The following is a 13864-nucleotide window of genomic DNA, read 5'->3' as shown; positions in this document are numbered from 1 at the left end:
TTAATTAAATAAATTTAATTTGGATTGCCACATAGGACATCCAAGTTGGCATTTAAAACCTATTTGGCGTAGGACCGCCGTTAGGGAGGTAATGGAGTTTAACGGTAGAGTGACCACTTCGTAACAAAACGATAACGTAAGTGACTAAAACGTAACATTTCAAACATAAGTGACGAAAATGTAATCTAAAATAAACAAAAGTGACTATTTTTATAATTTACACTAAAATAATCTTTGAACTTCTAATTAAGTTATGAAAAATTCACTTAAATGTTAAAAACACACTAATTAAATCATTTCACTAATGGTTTTCATCATTGATCGTATATGTGTTAATGTAGTTATTAACTATTGAAATAATCGTTGCGATGTTGACATGACACTTCACGTTAATAAAAAATATAAAATTATGAAAATTTAAGTTTAAAATGAATTTTTGTCCAAATTCATTTGGGTCTTGACATTATTTGTCTATATTCATTTTAAGCGTGATTGTTTAAAGTAAAAAAAATTAAAAGTGTATAATTAAATTTTATTGAAATGATTCTTTAAAAAAAAAACTTTTCTTTTTCTCACAACAACAAGTGAATCCCATTTTTTAATAAGTTTTTGAATATTTTGGTTGTGGTTTTTTTTTTAATCTAATTTTCTAATTGTGGCATTGATATTTGATATACAATCAACTCTCTCTACAACAATTTTATTTTATCTGTTAAAATTTTGGATGTTATAGAGATGTGGTTGCTATACATTTATAATAACATTTGAGATTCATATTATATTTGGTTTTTTATTTTATTTTTAAAATTAAAAACTATAATATATTAATAATATTATTAATTAGTGAGGTTTAGGTCATAAAATTTACAATTGTAATTTCATTTATTAAACATTAATTTCATTTAATAAAATATTATTAATATATTTTATATAAAAAATAAAAATTTTATTAAAATGATATCTAAATTAAAATTCATTATTTTTATTTTCACTTAAGAATAAAATTAATTTTATTAAAATTTGAGACAAGAGGATGTTATAGAGAACTAATTTAGTAGAGGATGTGTAGCATCTCTTACCCGGAATGAACTGATTGTCACCAGCAAGAGATGTCACATTTGGACACTAAAGCTAACATAATTTGAGCATCAATTTCAAGGCTTTACTTTAATTAAATAGACACTTTTGAAGTTATTCAAGTAATTTATAATCTTACTTTAAATTTTGGGTTAAAACAAGGATTATTCAGGGCTTAATCGAGTCAAAACATGGTCAATGTCACAACACTAGGAAATGGGTGTCGCGACACTAGACTGATGGCACGACACTGAACTTCTGATGTCATGACATCGAGAACAAATTACTTTTATGACTCCAATTTCGCGATACTGAAGGTCGGATGTCGCAACACCAAAGATAGATTACTCTATTGACTCTAATGTTGCAACGCTGAAGGTCGGATGTCGTGACACTAAAGGCAGATTGCCCAAAACATATTTGCAACATCTAAAACCAAGTCTAAACTAACATCCAACATTCCATAACACATCTAAACATTTTTAGGACTCAAAATATGTCAAATTATCATTCAAAAACTTCTCATAACACATGAGTATATCCATCTAATGAAGATATCCCAAGGTACAAAATGACATTAGGCATGCATGACATAGCTTTGGAACTACTTAGTTACTTTACAACAAAAATTAATATGGTTCTAATCCTATGTACATGCCACTCTATTACCACTATTTAAATTTCATACTCTTCAATCCTTGGTTGATGATGAGATAAGGATGAGGACGGCCACTTCAAAATTTGTCTTCAAAACGATCTTTACCTACGTGTTCAAAACAATGCATTAAGCTTGTCAAAGCTTAGTAAGTACTCAAGAATTCATATCTTACCTTTGAATTCAATTAGCTAATTCTATGAAATAATAAATAACTATTATTAACATGTTTACAATAAATGAACCAAAGATAAAGTACATAGTAACAACAAGGTTAGTTGTCACAATTTCACTTACCATACTTTCATCATTCGCTGATCTCTTATATAACACTCGCGTTGCCCTTTGTAGACTTGAGTGAACAAGAAGGATATGTGGAATGCAATTACAGAGCACGTAAGCACTAGATTATCATGAACATGACATATCGTAATTTGATACATCAAATTAGGCTCCCCAATACACTCGAGGAGATTATTCTCAAGCAATTTAAGTGTCTTTTATATGTTTTTGTCGATTTTTAGCTTTAAGCATTCATAAAAGTTTTTACTTAGTTTTACACCCTTTTAGGACCCAAATTGGCCAAACGTGCCATAGGGAATCTAATAATATGATTGAGTTGGTTTAGGGAGACGATAAGGACTCAAACTCGAGAAAAACAAAATTCAGATTAGTATCGCAACATCAATCCCATAGAAGTTGTGATATCCCTGAAGGTGTTGAAGTGAAGAAATTGAGTCCAATTATAATGACTCGAAAGTTAATGGTGTAAAAAAAATATGTTTTGGGACCTTGTTTCCATAAATCGAGATATTTATGAAGTTATAGTATAAGGGAATTGAATTTTGGATAGGTAACTTTATGGAATTAGTGATTAATTAAGGAATAAGGACTAAATTGTAAAAGTAGTGAAAGTTCAATCGCTAATGGTTTTCAATTAGAAAATTAACTAAGGCCTAAAGTGGAAATTTTACTACTTTGGAAATGATGGTGGACAATAGCTAACTAAGGTATAAAATATATATGTTGTAAAATTATAATTAAATTAATTATAAAATAAAACACATATAATATAATCAAGCTAGTGAAAAGAGAGAGAAAACTCATTTTCTTTCTTTCTTCATCTAGGTTGAAGCTAGTAGGAGAAGAAGAGAAGTTACGTCATTGAGGGTTTTTAATTTCAACACCAAATTGGTTAGTGAAATTTAGTCATTTATTGTAATTTTTATGTTTTCTAGATCATGGGAGTTTAATCTAGCTAGCCCATGTATCAATTTGAAAAACAGTTAAAATTTTATAAAACTACCATTGTTGTTTTCTTGAAGTTTCAAGTGTTAAATCGATTGGATTTTAAGCTTTGGGGTGAAAATGGACTAAATTGTGAAATTAATTGATAGTTTAGTACATTAGGAACCAAACTGAATAAATTGTAAAATTTTCTACAGAAATCAGAAATAGGAGGTCCCTAATGGATTATAGTGAAATTGGAATTATAACAGTCTATTTTCAGTGAAATCAGAATAGTGGTTTCGGGACCACAAATCCAAAGTCGAAAAATTTATTATTATTATATGGTCTACAGTATGACAGGAATAATGTATAAAAATTTCGTTAAGAAATTTTACCGTTTACATGCCTAATTTGATGAAAATGACTAAATTACATAAAGTGCAAATGTTGTGTTCTAATAGCTAAAGGTATTAAATAGCTATAGAATTTTAAATTGGAGGTCCTTATATAGTAAATAGGCCATTAAAGTGCTTAGTGGTTAAGCATGAGTAGTCATCATTGGAAATTTCATGAAATATTAAGGTTAATTTTGGAAATTAATGATTAAAGTTATAATAAATAAAATAAAATAAACTATTATCATCATCTTCCACAAAAAAAAAAGAAACCTAGTCATGGAAGCTTGAAATATTAGTAAGCTTATTGTGCTCAATTAGATATCTATATTTCTCCCATTTTTAATGGTTTTTATGTTTCCGAGATCGTGATAGCTTAACTAGCTAACTCGGGGATTAATCTGTTAAATTGTTAAAGTATTAGGGTTTTTCTATTGATGAACATACTTGAGTTTTGAAGCTTGATGATAGAAAATGAAGGTTGTTGTTAGATAAACAACTTTTGTAAAGAGAATTTTGGTGAAAATATCAATTAGGGATTAAACTGAAAAAGATGATAAATTTATGGTAAAAATTATAAAATTTTGAATTATGTGGGCTACTATTAATATGTATAAAAATTGGCTAGGCTTGAGTAAGGATTAAATTGTATGAATTTCATTTTTCGAGCCTATGGACTAAATTGCAATAAATTAAAAGTATGGGGGTAAAATAGTAATTTTGCCAAAAATGTGTTGGACTAATTTGAATATTAATTATATTGAATGGGGTTAAATTCATTCGTATAGATCCGGTTAAACCTAGTACGGAGTTAGATAGAGGCAAAGGAAAAATATCAGATTAGTCGCGTTCGTATCTACGTAAATTCGTTGAGGTAAGTTCGTGTAATTAAATTGAGTATTTGTATGTTTTAATTAAATCATATGTATGTTATTTGTATAATTTCCATGTATAAATACCGATCGCATATCTAACGATTACCGAGTCCCGTTTGAAACTTAAAAATTCGTAGGATACAAATGACATCTCATTAGGGTTACTGATTTGGTTTAGGTCTTACATGTGTTGCGGACACACCACAGCTCGCATGAGCTTCCTGATACTCAGCTGACATGAGCTTCCTGTTATTTAGCTCGCATGAGCTTCCCATTATTCAGCTCGCATAAGATTCCCGTTATTCAGCTCGGAAAAGCTGACTATTTACAGCTCGTATGAGCATACATGTATATGAATTGACGGATTACAGTTCAGTACACCTCGTGTGTACTACCCGTGTATCCAACGATATTCTAAATGGTTCAACGGGCATATAATTCTGTTACGAGATTATATGAGTTCGATGTGAACTATCATTGGAATTTATATGAAAAACATGAATTGCGATTATTTGATGAATTCAACCATTTGTGGTGGATCTTATGTGTGATTTTCATGGCTAATATGTTGGTGATCGTGTGTTTAGGCTTTTGACCAAATTGGTTGATATATGCTATGTTTATTACTTATTGTATGGATATATGTTAAGTTAAACTTCGTGTTATACGAACTTACTAAGCTTAAATGCTTACTCTGTGTTATTTTCCATGTTTTATAGTAATTCTGAAGCTCGTCCGGGTTGGAAACTGGTCGGAGCTATTTCACACTATCCATTGGTCCTTTTGGTACTTCCAATAACTTAATTCCGGTTATAATGACATGTAGAGGTTATTTTTGCCAATGTTGGTATATAATTGTTTTGTTGAGACTAGTCATTTGAATGGCATGTGTTTGGTATATTTTGATGTGTATATAAGTGGCCTTATCATATTTGTTATGTGTTTGATATGGTGGAATGAAAGAAAGTAAAATGTGGTTTGAATATGCATACATGAATTTGGTCATTTACGTAAATTTAGATACTTGTTGACATGTTTTTAAGTTGTCAACTGAGGTGCCTAAGGGCATATTGGTTGTATGTGGTGATATTTCATATTGAAAACTAAATTTTGGCTTGTTTTGAATGCATTGTTATGGCTTGTTGATGTGCAAATTGTTGTGTTTAGGTTAGTACCAAATTGGGTGAGAAATGTGGCTTGGAAAGTGGCCTATTTTGATCCACACAGGCAGAGACACAAGCGTGTGTGTCAACCTTTAGTGACACACGGCCAGCTGACACGACCGTATGTCCCCTGTATCTTTTAAATTGAGCAAGTCAGTAGGCTCACATGGCCTAACACACGAGCTTGTGGCTTGGCCGTGTGGCCGAAGTGAGAGAGTTACACGGGCACGGACACGGGCTGGGACACGACTGTATGTCCCTATTTCAAATGCCCACACGGTCTTGTGTCCCCTGCAACTTTAAAAAAATTCAATGATTTCTGAAAAATTCTTTGAGTATTCGATTTAGTCCCAACTTGTTTCTAACGCGTATTTTGGGCCTCGAGGGTTCATTTAAGGGACAATATGTTTGATTTTGATTGGTTTCTGACATGAATGTTATATGATATGAAATGTTTGTTTATTTGATTTGTAAACTCTGGTACTGCTCTGTAACCTTGTTTTGGCGACGAATTCATGTTAGGGGTGTTATATTTATTGGTACCAGAGCTACGGTTTAGTCGATTCTCGAACTAATGTAGCGTATACAAGTTTAGCTATACATGTTATTATTTAACCTGTGATAGTGTAATATCTCCTGACTATTTTCAAACATGTTTTCATATAACAATTTTATTCAACCGAGCTGATTCTGATGAAGTAGAGAGTAACGCTCAAGCCTCCATTCAAAGAGTAGCTTCGAGTGGCACGAGGCCCGTATCTGAGGGTCGGAGAGGAGAGGCTAAAGAAGCCTTCTTCCAAATCATGAATGAGTGGTTCACCGAGTTCATACGGACGAACTCGATTGCTCAACAACCTCCACCGCTTCCTGTTCTTCAATCGGTTCTCGTTATTCCTCAAAGTACAGAACCTATCAGTATTAGTAAGCCTCCTGTTGATAAGATCCGTAAGTATGGTGCTGAAGAATTCTGAGCTACACTTGAAGATGATCCCGAGAGAGCTGAGTTTTGGTTAGAAAATACCATCAGAGTTCTTGATAAATTATCTTGTACATAGGCTGAATGCCTTAAGTGTGCTATATCTCTATTAAAAGATTCAGCTTACCAGTGGTGGAATATGTTGATTTCTGTAGTTCCAAAAGATCAGGTCACTTGAGGATTTTTTCAAATCGAGTTCCGCAAGAAATAAATCAGTTAGAGATTTCTCGACCAGAAACATAAAAAAATTTTAGAGCTTAAACAAGGTTGTATGACAGTGTCCGAATATGAACGAGAATCTGTTCAATTGTGCAAATATGCTCGAGAATGTATTCCAACTGAAACTATATTGTGTAAGCGGTTTGAAGGTGGCTTAAATGAATATATAAAACTATTAGTCGAGATCTTCGAGTTAAAAGAATTTGTTGTACTGGTTGATCGGGCATATAAAGCTGAAGAGCTGAGTAAAGAGAAAAGACAAGCTAAGATTGAAGCGAGAGGTTCAAGTAAGAGATTGACGGGAAAGTCATACTAATCAGCATTGAAGAAATCAAAAAAATATCACGACCGTTCTACTAATCCTGCGGGATACTCCGGTAAAGACAGAAGTACCCGACACTCTAGTCCTAAATCTCAGGCTACATCTGTAGCGAGTATAGGTAATGCTAGAAACACCAAACCTAAGTGCAAGCACTGTAACAAACTACATTTTGATGAGTGTCGAATGAAGAGTGGACCTTGTTTTAGATGTAGTTCCTTTGATCACTATTTTAGAGATTGCCCGGAGAAATCTAAAAAAGATAATATTCGAACTTCGAGGCCGAACAACACAGTTGCGAGAGTTAGACCACCTCGTAATCCTGAAAATGTGAGTGGTAGTCATGGTGTGACGAAAGACTCCACTATAAGGTTTGAGGCACAAACACCAGCTAGAGCTTATGTTATTCGTACGCGCGAAGATGCTTCTGCGCCAGATATTATTACCAGTACTTTCTCTCTTATTGATACTAATGTGACTGCTTTAATTGATCCCGGATCGACTCATTCATATGTTTGCACCAAATTAGTGTCTAGTAAAAATTTACCTGTTGAGTCCACTAAATTCATGGTTAAAGTATCGAACCCTCTAGGTCAGTATGTGTTAGTTGATAAGGTTTGCTAGAACTTTCCATTAATGATTCAGGGTTACTATTTTTCGGCCGATTTGATGCTATTACCGTTCTACAATTTAATGTGATTTTGGGTATGGATTGGCTAACTCTTCCTAATGCTATGGTAAATTGTAGAAGAAAGCATATCATTTTGAAATGTCAGAATGGTGAGATCCTTCATATTGAATCAGATAAATTAAATGGGTTGCCTATTGTGATATCAGCTATGTCAGTACAGAAATATGTGAGAAAATGTTGTAATGCTTACCTTGCTTATGTATTGGATACTAAAGTGTCTAAGTTGAAGCTTGAATCAATGCCAGTGGTTTGCGAGTATCCTGATGTGTTTCCAGAGGAGTTACCTGGATTACTGCCAGTCGAGATGAGACTGAACATGTCGAGCATCTGAGAATTGTTCTGCAAACTTTATGAGATAAACGATTGTTTGCTGAATTTAGCAAATGTGAATTTTGGCTTTGGGAAGTTGGTTTTCTAGGACACATAGTATCGGTTGAAGGCATCAAAGTTGATTCAAATAAAATTTCAGTGATTGTTAATTGGAAACCACCGAGAAACGTATCTAAAGTCAGAAGTTTTTTGGGATTAGCTGCTTATTACCGAAGATTTGTAAAAGGGTTTTTGATGATAGTTACACCGATGACACGGCTATTATAGAAAGATCTGAAGTTTGAATGGTTTGATAAATGTCAGTAAAGTTTTAACCAGTTGAAAGCCCTATTGACCGAAGCACCAGTTCTGGTTCAGCCTGAATCAGGTAAGGAATTTGTGATTTTCAATGATGCGTCATTGAACGGTTTAGGCTATGTTTTGATGGAAGAAGGTAAAGTAATAGATTATGTTTCAAGACAGTTAAAGCCACATGAAAAGAACTATCAAGAACTAGTTTATTTGAATATAATTATATTTAAATTGAATGTAATTATATTTAAACTAGCTTATTTTGAATATAATTAGATCAAGAACCGAAGAAATCAGAGTTGGATCGGGGAAAAACTAAAGTTGTCGATTAATCGTCTGGTTTCGACTTTTCAACGTACGAGGTAAGTCCATTAGCAATTTGAGGTTATTAAGTCAGTATATATGCATGTATATCTATTGTATTTTGATGAGCTGAAATTGAAAGTATATGGATTGAATTTGGTTTAAGTATGAATGATATGTATAAATATATTGATCATGTTCGAAATATATTATGTATAATACTTGTTTTTAATCAAGTTTTATATAATTTATATGTTACTAAGTCGATATATAATATAATGTATACCCTTGACTTGTTAAGTATATGTGTTATTTGTACGTATTTAATATATTTATATGTGTCTTGATATTTAGGTTGATCTTTGTATGTTATGTAATTCGAATGTTGTATATACATGTACAAATTTTTGTATTGAATTAAAGGTATGAAATTGTAGCTTAGATTATCTATAAGGTATTAGAATGTATGGTATATATTTTTTTTGAATTGATTTTTTTCATGTAAAATATATATTAAGTGATTCGATTAGTAAATGTATACTACTTAAGGTATGATATAAGTTAAACGATAAGATTTTAATAGTAGAATTTAATTTATTAAGTTATATGTATATATATGTGAGTGTACGGATGTATAATTAAATTATTTAGCTGAATTTGGTATTTGATCTTTATATATATATGGTTTAAAAATAAGTTTATAAATATTGAGCTAAATTTTTATGTATGGACAGTATATACAAATATAGTTCGAACATGAGTAACAACTTCTGTGAATTGAGATTTTCAGGCTAGTGCCTATCAGGTTTATTGTCAGTGAAATAATTCAGACTTTATGTCTACAGGCTTGATGCCGGTGAAATTATTCAGACTATATGTCTAGCAGGCTTGATGCCGGTGAAATTATTCAGACTATACGTCTAGCAGGCTTAATGCCGGTGATACATTTCGGACAATAAATCTAGTAGGCTAAAAGCCGGTGTACGAATCAGGTTTTAAAACCTAGAGGCAGTGTCGGTGAATCTGTTTAAATTATGTGAGAATATGCAATTGATATATCTATGATTTTTGATTATATGGAATTGATGAATAATAAACGTCGATCTTTTTTTTTAGTTACATGTTTGATGAGTATACATGTTCAGTCATATGATTTTGGTTATTATTATGAGCATTATTATTTGGTCTAAGCATTATTAATATATATTGTGCATTCGGTATATGGATATATAAATATATATGCTAGGATGCATTTGCTAAGGATAAAATATATTCGGCAATGCATTCAATAAGTATATATTTACATGTTTGTTAAATGCATTCGGTTATAAGTTTTTAAAATATTAAATTCTAACTATGGCATGTATAGACTAGATAAATGTTTTGAATGTCGTATTTTGTTGTATTGTATATGATTATTATAACCATACTAAAATGGTTTATTTTCTTATGGATTGCTAGTTTGCAATGTTTTATTAGTTAGATTTTAATGTCTTTGTTTATTAAAAATGTTAGAAGAGAGAAGTTAAAATTTTGCATTTTGTTTATAATAGACCAAGCTTATTATATTTAAATATATAATATATGCATTGATTTGAGATGGTTGTGTTTGTTCAGTAATGCCTCGTAACCCTAATTCGGTGACGGATATGGGTAGGGGTGTTACATTTGATTGGTATTAGAGCTACGGTTTAGTCGATTCTAGGACTAACGTAGCGCGTATAAGTCTTGCTATACATGCCATAATTTATACTGAGATAGTGTGATGATTTCTGACATCTAAAAATGTGTTTTCGTATAGTAATGGATCCAATCGAGCCATAGCTGATCATGTTGAGAGTATAGCGCCTGCTCCCGTGCAAGGGACAGAGCCGGTAGATTCTTGACCGACCTTGAGTAACCAGGAGGGAGAGCTAAACAAGCCTTCTACAAATGATGAACGACTGGTTTACTCAATATATCCGGACTAATCCGGCTGCACAACAACCTCTACCCCAGATTAATCCATCTTCGGTTCCTGTTATACCTCAAGTGAGTGATCCGATGAGATTACTTAAGCCTCCTGTTGATAAAATTGAAAAACGGGGCCGAAGAGTTCAGAGCCACTGATGATGATGATGCTGGGCGAGCTAAATTCTGGCTCGATAATACTATTCGAGTGTTTGATGAGTTATCTTGCACCCCTGATGAGTGCTTGAAATGTGCCATATCTTTGCTACGGGACACTGCATATCACTGGTGGAATACACTAGTATCGGTGGTTCCGAAAGAGCGAGTGACCTGGAAATCTTTCAGACTGAGTTCCGTAAGAAATACATCAGTCAGAGATTCATTGATAAAAACGCAAGGAATTTATTGAATTGAAACAGGGTCGGATGACAGTGATAGAATACGAACGAAATTTGTGAAACTCAGTAGATATGCTCGGAGTGTGTTTCGACTGAAGCTATTATGTGTAAATATTTGAAGATGGGCTGAATGAAGATATTAAACTGTTATTGCATACTTGAGATAAAATGGTTCGTAGTACTGTTGAACGAGCTTGTAAAGCCGAGGAGCTCGGGAAAGAGAAGAGAAAAGCTGACTATGAAGCTCGAGATTCCCGTAAAAGATCATTAGTAAATCGTTCCATTGGCCTCAAGGGAATTCAGAGAGGGACATAGCCAATCTAAAGCTACTGCAGGGTTTCTAAACATGATCGAGATCGAACCCTTGTAAGTTCACGAGCTAATTCAGTTGCTAGTGTGGATAATGTTCGACAAAATGATCAGAGTGCAAGCATTGTGGGAAATGGCATCCTGGAGATTGCAGATTACATGATCGGTCTTGCTTTAAGTGTGGTTCAAAGGATCATTTCATTCGAGAGAGTCCGATGGTAGCTGAGCAAAAACTGTACAGAGTACTAGACCGAGTAATGTGTCAGTACGAGGTAGACCACCCAGGTATTCGGGTAATGTAAGTGGTAGTCAGAGAGGGATAAAGGACACGGCAGTTCGATCTGAGGCTTGTGCACTTGCCAGAGCATATGCCATCCGTGCTCGAAGGAGGCTTCTTCTCCAGATGTTATTATCGGTCTTTCACTCTTTTTTATAATAATGTTATGCATTGATTGATCCTGGTTCGATCATTCTTATGTGTGTGAGAATTTAGTATTCAGTAAGACTCTACCTGTTGAGTCTACTGAGTTTGTGATAGAGTATCGAACACCTTAGGCCGGTGTGTTGTGGTGACAAAGTTTGTAAGAATTGTCCGTGATAATTCATATTTATGTTTTCGACTATTTGATGTTGTTACCATTTGACGAGTTCGATATAATTTTGGGTATGGACTGGTTGAATTTACACACTGCTGTGGTTAACTGCAAAAGAAAGACTATCGATTTAAGGTGCCAGAATGACGAGATTATTCGGATTGAATCTATGATTTGATGGTTACCACATGGTTCCCGATGTGCTCAAAGTAGTGAGGAAGGGTGTGAGCTTTATATGGTATATCTGATAGTAAGGACCGAAAAGAAGTTGTCTCTGCCGTTGTTGTGAGTATTCAGATGTGTTGCGAAAATTAGCCGGGTTTGCCACCTATGGAGGTGATTTGGATTGATTAGTACCGGGGCTGATATACTTCTTGATGAGCTATTAATACCGTTGCACTCGACCTGAATTATTAAAAAGAAAGATAGAAGCATTGAATTGATTCTGCGGCAGCGTTCAATAAGGTTGCGGATAAAAAGGAACAATATTCGTAGTACAGCGGACTCGGAGAGTCAGTTTCGACTTGTTTCATCATTAAAAGGGGCTTCAGTGCGGTGATTCGATCAGAATTTCAGTATACTTGATTGAGACCTCCGAAAAATGTCTCTGAAGTTTGAAGCTTTCTAGGGCTCGCTGGTTATTATAGACGGTTATAAATGGTTCTATATGATTGCTACCCTGATGACAAAGTTACTACAAAAAGATGTTACGTTTGAGTGGTCAGAAAAGTGCCAAAAAAGTTTTGATCAATTGAAAGTTCTTTTGACCGAAGCTCTAGTCTTAGTTCAGCTAGAATCGGGTAAAGATTTTTTTATTTATAGTGATGCATCTTTAAATGGTTTGGGCTGTGTTTTGATGCAGGAAGGCAAAGTTGTAGCCTATGCCTCGAGACAGTTAAAGCCGCACGAAAAGAACTATCTGACGCACAATCTGGAATTGGCCGCTATTGTATTTCCGTTGAAAATATGGCGCCACTATCTGTTTGGTGAAAAATGTCATGTTTATTCCGATCATAAAAGCTTGAAGTATTTGATGACTCAGAAAGATCAGAATTTGAGAACGCGTCGATGGTAGAATTGCTAAAAGATTACAAGCTTATAATTGACTATCATCCGGGAAAGGCTAATGTTGTTGCTGATGCCCTAAGTTGAAAATCACTATTTTCTTTGCGTGCAATGAGCGCGCATATGACTATGTTTGATGATGGTGTAATAGTAGTTGAGTTGAAAGCAAAACCGTTATTTGTTCAACAGATTTGTGAAGCTCAGAAAGCTGATGATAATTTAATTGCAAAACGAGCTCATGTGACTTAAATCTTGATTCAAAGTTTCTAGTTGATGTTGAGGATTGTTTGAGATTCAGAAACCAATTATGTGTTTCAAAAAATTCAGAGTTAATTCAGATTATCTGTTCACCCGGTAGTACAAAAATGTATAACGATCTGAAACGCACTATTGGTGGCATGGTATGAAATGAGACATTTCTGACTTTGTTTCGAAATGTTTAATATGTCAGCAAGTAAAAGCCGAGCATCAGGTACCTTCTGGGTTGCTTTAGCCGATCATGATACCTAAATGGAAATGGGACAGAGTTACGATAGATTTTGTATCCGTTTACCGTTGACACCGAGCAAGAAGATGCAATTTGGGTGGTTGTTGATAGATTGACAAAACTGGCTCGCTTTGTCCCGGTTCGTATTGATTATTCACTAGATAAACTTGCCGAATTATATATTTCTCAGATTGGCGAGATTGCACGGAGTACCTATTTCTATTGTTTCGGACAAAGACCCGAGATTCACATCGCGATTTTGGAAGAAACTACAGATGCTTTAGGTACGAAACTACATTTTAGCACAGCTTTTCACCCACAAACAGATGGTCAATCCGAACGAATCATTCAGATACTTGAGGATATGTTGAGATGTTGCATTCTCGAGTTTGAAGGTACGTGGGAACGATACTTACCTTTGTTTTGAATTTGCTTATAATAATAGCTTTCAATCTGGTATCAAAATGGCACCTTATGAGGCTTGTACGGTTGTAAATGTCGTACACCATTGTATTGGACCGAGCTTAGTGAAAATAAG

The sequence above is a fragment of the Gossypium hirsutum genome, chromosome D07 (assembly GCF_007990345.1).
Source record: "Gossypium hirsutum isolate 1008001.06 chromosome D07, Gossypium_hirsutum_v2.1, whole genome shotgun sequence".
In the NCBI taxonomy this organism is placed as follows: domain Eukaryota; kingdom Viridiplantae; phylum Streptophyta; class Magnoliopsida; order Malvales; family Malvaceae; genus Gossypium; species Gossypium hirsutum.
Note: the sequence above shows the minus strand (reverse complement) of the source record.